Source organism: Neophocaena asiaeorientalis, unplaced genomic scaffold (genome assembly GCF_003031525.2).
Source record: "Neophocaena asiaeorientalis asiaeorientalis breed wild unplaced genomic scaffold, Neophocaena_asiaeorientalis_V1.1 scaffold256, whole genome shotgun sequence".
In the NCBI taxonomy this organism is placed as follows: Eukaryota; Metazoa; Chordata; class Mammalia; order Artiodactyla; family Phocoenidae; genus Neophocaena; species Neophocaena asiaeorientalis.
Window position 1 is genome coordinate 4,821,870 of NW_020185324.1, and position 10,010 is coordinate 4,831,879.

At 45.3% G+C, this 10,010-nt stretch overlaps 1 protein-coding gene across 2 annotated transcripts in view; it reads right to left on the reverse strand.

Annotated features, from left to right (window-relative positions):
* The window catches only part of GLIS3 (GLIS family zinc finger 3), a 493,473-nt gene extending 489,170 nt beyond the window's left edge, over positions 1-4,303 (reverse strand). Inside the window, exon 1 of one of the 2 annotated variants that reach the window (XM_024734311.1) lies at positions 4,057-4,303. The gene's annotated coding sequence lies outside the window, so the exon portion shown is untranslated. The remainder of the gene's footprint in view (positions 1-4,056) is intronic. The other variant, XM_024734310.1, reaches the window with a different exon arrangement.
* Positions 4,304-10,010: the final 5,707 nt, after the last annotated feature.

Genomic DNA, 10,010 nt, shown 5'->3' on the forward strand with positions numbered 1-10,010 from the left:
CCTAACAGAGAGACTGCCGAATGCATTCTGGGCTGTCACGGTGGTAGCTGCTCCTCAGCATTCTCCTTGCTCACCCTAAGCTGGCTTCACTCATGTTCAGTCTCCCTAATCAGACAGTCATTAGGATGGAGAATAGGGCTTCTGCTTCTGTCAGCGTTTTTCCTTAATTCTGTCATATTAAGTAACGCCTGACCAACCAATTTCTGCAAGCCAAAATGTTCCCCTAAACTTTAAAGGGGAGTCCAAATTATTTGACCTACTAAAAGGTTGTTGTATCAGCAAAAGAAGCCAGACCCAAGGGTGCATATTGAATTATCCCATTTACATAAGGTATTAAAAAGACGGGCAACATTATTACATCTCGTAGAAGTTAAGGCAGTCATTACTCTTGAGGAGAACACAGTGACTGGAAGGGCTGGGGGAAGATAGTGATGAGAAGAGAGTAAGAGTGATGTTTCTGGGGTGTTGGTAATGTTCCATTTCTTAATCCAGATGCTAGTTACTCAGTTGTGTTCAGTTTGTGAAAATTCATCAAGCTTAAGATGTATGTACTTTATCAATATTTTATTTTATCTCAATAAAAATATTTTCTCAATAAAAATTTTGGACTTTGTGTCAACTCTGCCAAGTAAGTGGAAAACTAGGAAAACTTGGAATTTGAGCATCTTTTCATCAAATTACATGTTAATGTCATTTCAAAGACTTTATTGTAAGTTTTATCCTCCTGGAAAGAGTAAGGCAGCATGGTTATATTGCACAGATTTCCTATGTGCCGTTTATTTATGTTTTAAATTTATTTTCAGTCCTGATTGAGTCTATGAGCCAACCAAACTTTGAGAGAAGTTAAATGTTAAGTCTTGTATTTCAATCTTCCTTATAATATCCTCTAAAGAAAATAATTACACAGAAAATGACTTCTCCAAGGAAGAGAATGTGCACGGGATGCCACTTCCTGAATTATCTCCTTCAAGAAGTACTCCTTCTATACTCTGGAAGAACTACAAATTAACACTACAACTCCAGAGATCAATAACTACAATATGAGAGAGACAACACCGGAAAGAATGTCCTCAAATTAATTTACTAGCAGGAAAGAACACTCAGAGAAAAAAAACTGAGAACACTGAGCTCTCTTCTGAAATGATGGGAAGACCACTTTCTGCCATATAAATGAAGGCAGGGCTGGTACATGATCAGTTCCTCCCAAGCAAACCAACCAACCCCCCAAGTATTCAATTTCTGACAAACTCTTTACTATTAAGGAATTTGTATGGTATCGGGAACCAGAGAAAAGATGCTCTCTCAAACTGGCCTAATGTGAACCAAGGAGAGATGGAGTTACAGGAGCAATTAGATTTAACTATTCACACTGCAGGATTACTGAGTCCTCTGGGTAACAAAGGAAAGGACTTCAACTACCAACAAGGAAAGGTGTTTGAAAGTAACTGGAAAAGAAATCCCCCACTCTTCCTTTCCAAGGTAGTGTTAGGGCTAATCTGGCTGCATAGACAACAAGTGAAAACATATGAAAACTGTAAAGCATTCAAAGGCGATCATTAAACTTCAACAGTTCCCAATTGCAAAAATAACATCACACTCTCCTGTCTCTAAGTGGCTTCAAACATTCATTGTGGCAGATCCTTTTTCTACAAACTTTTGCTGGTTGCAGCTGTTTCACACTTCACTGTAAGCAAACTTGAAGGAGGGAGAAAAGAAGGAATGGGAAAATTTAAACCAATACAAATCAATTTTATACAAAAAAAAGTTTCCCCATTTATGTAAAAAGGGAGGTCCAGTCAGAAATGCTACAGAGAGGGAAACAGACGTCTGGCTAACTCCCAAGGCAGAAATCATGACTCATCAAAGCTTTCAGAAGGGACAGAATGAGACTCTGCATTTGTCTTGAGTTCACCTTCAGGCCAAGGAATGCTCTCTGAACTGGGAACTGGGAAACTTGATTGTCTGCCCTGCGACTGTGACAACTGGCTCTGAGGCCCTGGGCAAAACTCCTAAAACTCTCTGGGTCTCAGTTTCCTCATCCGTAGGTGATAACCAAGATCCCATCATACTTGAGATTCCCTCTTTCCACAACCGAAAGGGAACTGGTCCACTGGGGGGAGCTGCAGAACATTCCTCTTCTCAAACTCCAGAGCCCCAGGCCCAAACTCTGGGGCGACGCTATGTCCTACAAGTAGGTGGGGAGAGGGTGCAAAGCCCTCTTCTCTGCAAGAAGGGGCCGCAATTCCTTCTATCAAGTCCCTGCGTTTCCGGAAGTACCCTCCACCCCCACCCCCTGCCCTGGGTTTAGATGCTGCAGGGATGAGGGCCCAGCTGATGTCCGGGAAAGCCTAGTAAGGGGGTGAGGAATACCGAGGTGGGGGGGCCCTCCAGCCAGGAGGAGGGCTGGAGAGGTCGGGAGAGGTGCCGGGGACCCGCCGGGCGAAGGAGAAGCGTGTGGGGCAGGACAGGAGAAGGGCAGCCCTTATCTGCTCATGACCCCCCTATCTTGGCCACCGGGGATCCGAGGCCCATGCCCCTGGGCTCTCTGGCAAGGAGTGAGGGGCGGGTCCGGGGAGGCAGAGGCGACAAAGCCCTGCTGGGGACGCGCTGCTGCGACCCCGTTACTCCCTGGCCGCCTCTGCCCCTAACCCTCGGCCTTGTCCGCAACCGAGGGCAGCAAAACAAAACAAACTTGTGCAGGCTTCCTGTTGTGCAACCCAGTCCTGAGTAAGTCGGGGCCGAATGAGCGCTGCGGCTGGCCCGCGGCTGGGAAGTCCAAGAGGCAGGGAGCAGCGCGCTGCCCGGCCCAATCCCGGATCCCGAGGAAGTCGCAGCCTGCTCGCCGCTCCCGGGAGCGCACGCTCCCGCCGGCCCGAAGCCCCCACCCAACTATCGTCCTAATCCTTGTTCTTTCACTTCTTGCCTCTTAGACACCCCCAAGTCGAGGGTGCGACTCGGGAAGCCAGAAATGACCTTTCAGAAAGTTTCTCCCTACAGGTACCTAATTGAATCATCCATAGGATGACAAATCCGTCAGGGCCAAGTTTTCCAGACATTTGGGTGACTTCCTCATCACCGAAGTGACTTGTCAGCTCCAGTGAGTAACTTGGAAGTGTCTCTCTGGGCAAGGTGTGTGTTTAGGAGAAAGCCGGCTGCTCACTCAGGCTTTCCAGAAAGCGGCCTCGGGCGACTTCAAAATACACACAGGGTCATTTATAGGGACTGGAGTTGTGCGCAGGACAAAGTCCCCGAGACTGAGACATTTCCCAAACAGTGCTGACATTTTGTCGGGCCCTATAAAAATGTAAATGCGAGGTGACAAACCTAGTGGGGAGTGTGCGCGCCTGAATCTGTGCATTTTGCGGCGTGGGTTTATAGTTAGAGTTACAAGACCTGGCGGCTGCGAGTCGCTGGACCCGTCCCCACGAGGAGTTAATGTACCCCCTACCGGAGGACCTCCGGAGCAATGGGGAGGGACACGGGCTTGGGTGAGGCACAACATGGAAAACAGCCTTCGTTAGAGCTCCACAAACACGTGGAACTGGCAAAGGCAACTAAAGCCCCGTGAGCGCGAGAGAGACCTCATGTCAACCCATCAATTCCCACTTCTCCAAAGTTTCCCTTCAGTGGGGACTCGTGGGTGGCGTGCACAACCATGCCCTTGCGTTCCGTAACCTGCCCTGATTTTGTAGCCTTCTGGACCCTGTAGTTTAGAAGAAAAGCCAAAAACAAAAAAAGTCGTCCTCATTAGAAAAACTTTAAAACCTTGTTGATTTCCTCTCCGTCTTCTTCAGTCGACGCTTTTAGGCAACTGACAAGGAACACGGCTTGACTCCTAATTGATAATTGTTATCTATCTCAGTAAACAGACCTTTTAGAGAATCTGGGTGTTGGAGTGCACGTATTCTTAAACCTGAGCGAACGCCACCCGCTCAGCGTGGAAACAGTTCTAATACCTAGTTTGTATCTCTGAGCGTTGCAACTCCCCCACATTCTCAAGCGCCCGGCTTCTCCCGTCTCTCGCCTGCGAGCAAAGTTCCTATGGCATCCACTTACCAGGTAACCGGGATTTCCACAACAAAGCCTGGCGTGCGGGTCCCTTCCCCCGGCCAGCCTGAGCGAGTGACAGCGGGCGGCCAGCGCTGGCGAGGAGGAACTTGGGGCTCCAGCCCTTCAGCGCGCTCCCCCGGCTCTGCCTCCTTCGGAAATGAAAACTCCCATCCAAGCAGGGGGACCGAGCGCGGAAACCCGGCCCAAGTGCCGTGTGTGCGCGCGCGTGTGCTAGGGCAGCGGCGGCAGGGGGAGGAGGGGGCAGAAGTGGGGTGGCTGTACCCTCGGCATCAGCTCATTCTGCCGCCCCCCCCCCGCGCGCGCATACACACACACACACACGGAGCAAATAATATCTTTAAAAAGTTGAGTTTCGACTTTGTGCCTCGCGCGTCCTGTTCATCCTCGCCCTGGGCCTGAGGGTGCGTCTGGGGGCCGGCGTGGGATGCTGGCTAACTGCTTTCGGCGGGTTCCGTCGGGAGGACGCTGGTGCTAGCCTAGACGGCTGCGGGCAGCGAACGGGACTGCGGGGAGGGGCAGTGGTGGCGGCCCCAGCGCTAGTGCCCGTGCGCGCCACGCTCTGGGCTGCCCTGGCGGCGCAGTGTGGATGCGGCCGCCGCCGAGGGCCGGCCTGTAGGCAGCTGCTTCCTGAGTGTGAGCGCGGGAGGGGGAAGGGGGGACGGGCTCGCTGGTCACCAGGCTGGCCAATTCGAAGGCCGAGCTTGTGTCTCCCTCTCGACGCGATCAAGCACATAGTCCTTCCCTTGCGCCAGGGAGTCAAAGAACTCCAGAACCGGCTAACAGCCGGGAGACACTTCACCTTCTTCTTGGGCCTTATTTATTGAACGGGTTTTTTTTTTTTTAACATGCAAAACCGTCAGCATTTCGACAAGAGTTAATGTCAAAGCATAAACAAGTTAAAAAAAAAAACACGCAGTAGTAAAATGGAGAGAAAAATTAAAAAGTGGAAAATGGCAAAAGGGTCTTTCTAATATACAGGATTGAATGCACATAACTTGGAAAATGGATAGGTGAAGATGCCTTTGGCAACTTTTTAAAGTAAAGAATAAGCAGAAAAGAGATGAAGGTGATGGAAGTGTAACAAGATGTAAAATTCTAAAGACGGGCTGCTAGGAATGGAGGCACATTCCCTGCATATGTTGCACCTATATAGTGGACCATTCTTAAGAATCCAACATCCTCAACTTCATACCCCATCTAAGCTGTGACCCCAGCCCTTCTGCTTGGTTTGGTCAGAGACCTCAAGAGGCTGTCCCCAGAAAGCCAACTGTTAATGGTTCCCTACCTGTACTGCCACAGATGCGTGGACTTCCACCTTGGGAGTCAATGTAAGTAAAGCACACAGTATTCTCCAGTTAGACCTTTCTACAGTGAGAATATTATTCACCCTCATGAATGAAATGAATGAGGATATCTCAAGACACTTAGATTCTCACCAGTCCTTGTATTCTATTCCAGCGCTCTCACTGAACTATAAATTACCATTCAGGTAGCAGATGCTGTGATCAAGATAAAAGCCCTCAAGTACACAAATGACTCACCAAAGATTGTTGAAAATTTTCATTTATCTTACTTCAGAAATAATATTACTAGAGTTGGTCTGTATCCAAGGTATGCCATCACCAAAAAAGTCCAGTTTTCACAATACTTCCTCTGTCTCATTATGATCCGCTTTTCAAGATTCCCTTCAGGGAAGGCATTTTTTTCCTTTTCCAAAGACACAAACTCATCAGAATATTAATAACCAGAATATCTATCAGCAGAAGTGGAGGGAGGGAAATAAAGTAATAAGTTCTTAAGATATGTAATTCTGTCAGTTTTCCAGTTTCTCCCTCTGTTCTTCCTCTCTTTTTAAACACAAGTATCCAAGCCCAAGATGGCAATAGAAGGGGGTTCAACCACACACAAGAAAAGAAAATACTCATAAAATGAAGCATGCAGCAGTATCACAAAAACAAAGAAACCAAGTGATGGAAGTTGCCATGACTATTCCACTGTGGCTAGTTATGGCAACAGGCCTGACATTCACATAAAAACTCTTCCTCATTAACTCCAGCCTTCCGGAGCAGAGCAAGATGGGAACACTGACCCTTCAATGCATCACGGGAAATTCTCTTCATCCAGATTCTTTTGTTGTACATACTGCTCCCCAGGAACAAGACAAGCCTCAATGGAGGTTGCAAAAAACCTTTCCAACGTACCTTAAATATCATTTCAAATACAATGGTTTCGATGCATGAAATTATATCCTAGGGGCTTACAGAAGCTTCCAAAACTTCCCACTTGATGGGAATAGCTGGAAGAGAAATATATAGTGTTACACCCTACTTTAATCAATGGCTCATGGAAATAAAACACTGGGAAAGTTATGAGTCATCAACCTAGATTCCCAAAATTCTCTTCACTTATAAGAGCCCAAGGTGGGAATGCCATTTTTTTATTTAGGTGGGATTTTCACAAGCTTCTAACATTCCTAAGACATTTACCTACCACTTAACAGGTACAATGCTTTGGTTTACATTTTTCTTTTTTTTTTTTTGCTAGGAAGGTAGATCTGCAATGTCCTTATATTCCATGGGATATAGTTAAAATGCAGTGTTCTCAATACAACCATGGAATGACTCAGAATGAGCTCTGTACCTCTTCTGGACTGAACTGGTCAGCATGAGTTGGGGAGGGGAGAATAATGAGATGGTGGAAAAGGAAATAGTGCAGTTCAGAAATGACACTCTCCTTTCTCCATGAGCTTTCCATTGTGCTTAGGAATGCCATGGTAGCCTTTCAGCCAGACAGGTGGGAACTGCAACCCAGTTGTATCTTTCCTCTCTGGAGTCATTAGTTGCATGCATCTCCACGGCTGACTCATGGCAGCTGACTCAGAAGACAGGGCCCTGCTGCCAGCTCAAGTCCAGTTCTCATTCATTTGAGAAATATTCAGCGAGTACCTACTCTGTCCCAGGATTGGGGGCAAAGGAATCAACAGATGTAGGCATTGTACATGGGAGGATGTTACATAAAGCATTTTGCCCAGGGCCTGGGATATAGCAAACACTCAAGAAATGATGGTGTTTTACATATATTATCTCATCAAAGCAATCATATGAGATGCCCACTGGCAGTCTCCTATTTAGGAGTAAGGAAGCTTGAAACTCAGTAAACAGTTAAGGAGAGTAGGAGACAGATCTAGGTTTGCCAGTCTAGAAGCCTCAAGTCCTTTCAACATTGCTATCCTACAAAATAACCATGCATGCTCTTTGAATGTGTGTAAAATACATTGCAAGGGTATAAAGTAAAAGGCATCTTCTAATTAATGTCAGACAAGCACAACTGAGTGTAGAGGACGAAGGAATAATTTCCTACTACAGAACATGGAGTAAGTAGCTTGGCTGTTTCAGCTGGGCTTCAAAGAGTGGGTAGAGAATTGATAAACAAAGGAGAACATTTCAAGAGGAGGAATCAGCATCAGAAAGGGCACAAAAAGCGTTAACTCTAGGGTATCTGCTCACACAAAGCTAGAATACAAAATAGGATAATTCACAATCTCAGAGCTATAGCAGTGGAACACAGTAGACCCTGGAGGGAACATCCTAACTGCAAACCTTCAGAAGAACTGTTACTTGTGTCAGTCTGAGTGATCTGACAGCATTTACAAACTTGCAGAGAACCTTGATCAGATTCCTACTGCTGTAAAGTGTCTATAGAGAGTTTTACCTCAAAAATGCAGATAAGTTGAGCTAACAGCATCAGTGATAGTATGCCTAACTATCAACACACATACACATACACACCCAGGAGCTAGCAAGAGTCCAGTATGTAGAAATACAGTGGAAAAAGTCAGTGTTTGCCAACTTAAAGAGTGGAGCTAAATGTTTAAGATGAAAATTTTCCATTTCACCTTCCTAAGTTAGTAATACAAATAGTGGAATGTTATCAGTGTGTGATACTCTAATAAAACTTTTAAATTGATCTTTCTACTAATTTTGCCACAAGTGCAGTCAGCCCAGACTCTCCTGCTTACACATCAGTGATGCAATTTTTAAAAGTTATTATTTATACCCATTACGTTCATAGCATCATGCCTCTTTTCCTTTCTAAGGCCAAAACCATAAGTCAGAGTCTAAAATGTATCACTCCACAAACAACTGACCAAAATGTGAAATATTTTACTCTATACAATGTCGAAATATTTTACTCTATACAATGTCTCTCCGCCTTGTATTACCAGTAAAATTTTTCCGCCTATTTTATACAAACCCAATTGAGATGCATCTAATATTCTACAAAGGTTTATAGGATATTTCTTGACATATTACTAAGTTTTATCTCCAACGAGTTTACCTAAATAAAAATAAATTCATAGATATACACAATGTTCCACAGGCAGCCAGTTTCCTGTGGCAGTTTCCAGTTTCATTTGATATCCAAACTGGCCACTTATATAATTATAAAATTCATTACCTGATCATGATGCTATCTTATCCATAACTGCCTTCTGTAAATGCCTTATAATGGACAGAATTTACATTTCTTCATAAGCCCTTCATGGCCTAACAATAGTGCTGGGCACTAGTAAGTAATTAACGCTAACTGAATGTATGAATTAATGAGGAAGCCAAAGAATGGTTTCCCTACTTGCAGAGATGGTGAATAGCACTAACTATTGTCTTTGTGAATATGCACAATCATTTCAATACTCCAAAAGAGTCTAAACACCTGTCTTTCTCTTTGTGTGCCCCCATGCTCTTCATTGTAAACTGAAGATTAAAATATTATTTCCTATTTCTTGGGGAAGAAAATTCAGTCTCTGTGCAATGCTTAGAACCAGGAGGGTGAGCCTCTCCCTCCAATGACCAGATGATCCCTCCCTATCTGACATCCCACTACCTCCTTCACACCACTCCAAAACCGGTCATTTGCATCACACTGTGAATTCCTCCCCCCCAAAATATACATACTGGGACTTCCCTTGTGGTTAAGAATCCACCTGCCAATGCAGGGGACACGGGTTTGAGCCCTGGTCTGGGAAGATTCCACATGCTGCAGAGCAACTAAGCCAGTGCACCACAACTACTGAGCCTGTTCTCTAGAGCCCGGGCGCCGCAACTACTGAGCCCATGAGCCACAACTACTGAAGCCCACGCGCCTAGAGCCCGTGCTGGCAACAAGAGAAGCCACCGCAATGAGAAGCCCGTGCACCGCAACGAAGAGCAGCCCCCGCTCACCACACCTAGAGAAAGCCTGTGCACAGCAACTAAGGCCCAATGCGGCCAAAAATAAATAAATAAAAATAAATGTATTAAAACAAAAAAAGAATGGCTTATCTCAAATTTGTAGGAAAAAATATATACATATGTACTAAATTATGGGGAGAAAAGATGGAATGAGGGTGCCGAGAGGAAGATGAGTTTTTTGAGAAGAAATGAAGAAGGCAGGACAGCATCAGGACATCATCGGGATAACTGAGAACAATGAATAAGTTTTGGGCATGATTAATCTCTAAAAAAAAGTGATTCCATGGATTTTCAGACTTCTCCCCAACTAACCTCAAGTTCCAAATACCCTTGCAAGGGAGTTTGAATACACTTGGAAATTTTCTACAAATTCTAAATCCCTATGATGCTAAACACTCAGGAGGTTTTCACATGTATAAATACTTCTATCCCCTTTTAATCCTGTAGAGAAGGGAGAAGTGTAATTTTATTGTCCATTGGATAAATATCCAATTACCCCCAAAGTAGACCTGCCCTGGGTAAGGTTTTGACCGCCTTCAGGCCGGGAACACTGTTCCAAGTTCATTATCTGCATTACCTCACTTAATTCTCACAACATCCCAATGAGGTAAGATCTAGCACAACTACTATTTTATAAATGAGGAAACAAGCAGAGAGAGGGGTGAGGTCTTCTCAGTGTCACCTAACTTCTGGGGGAATGGCCACGCT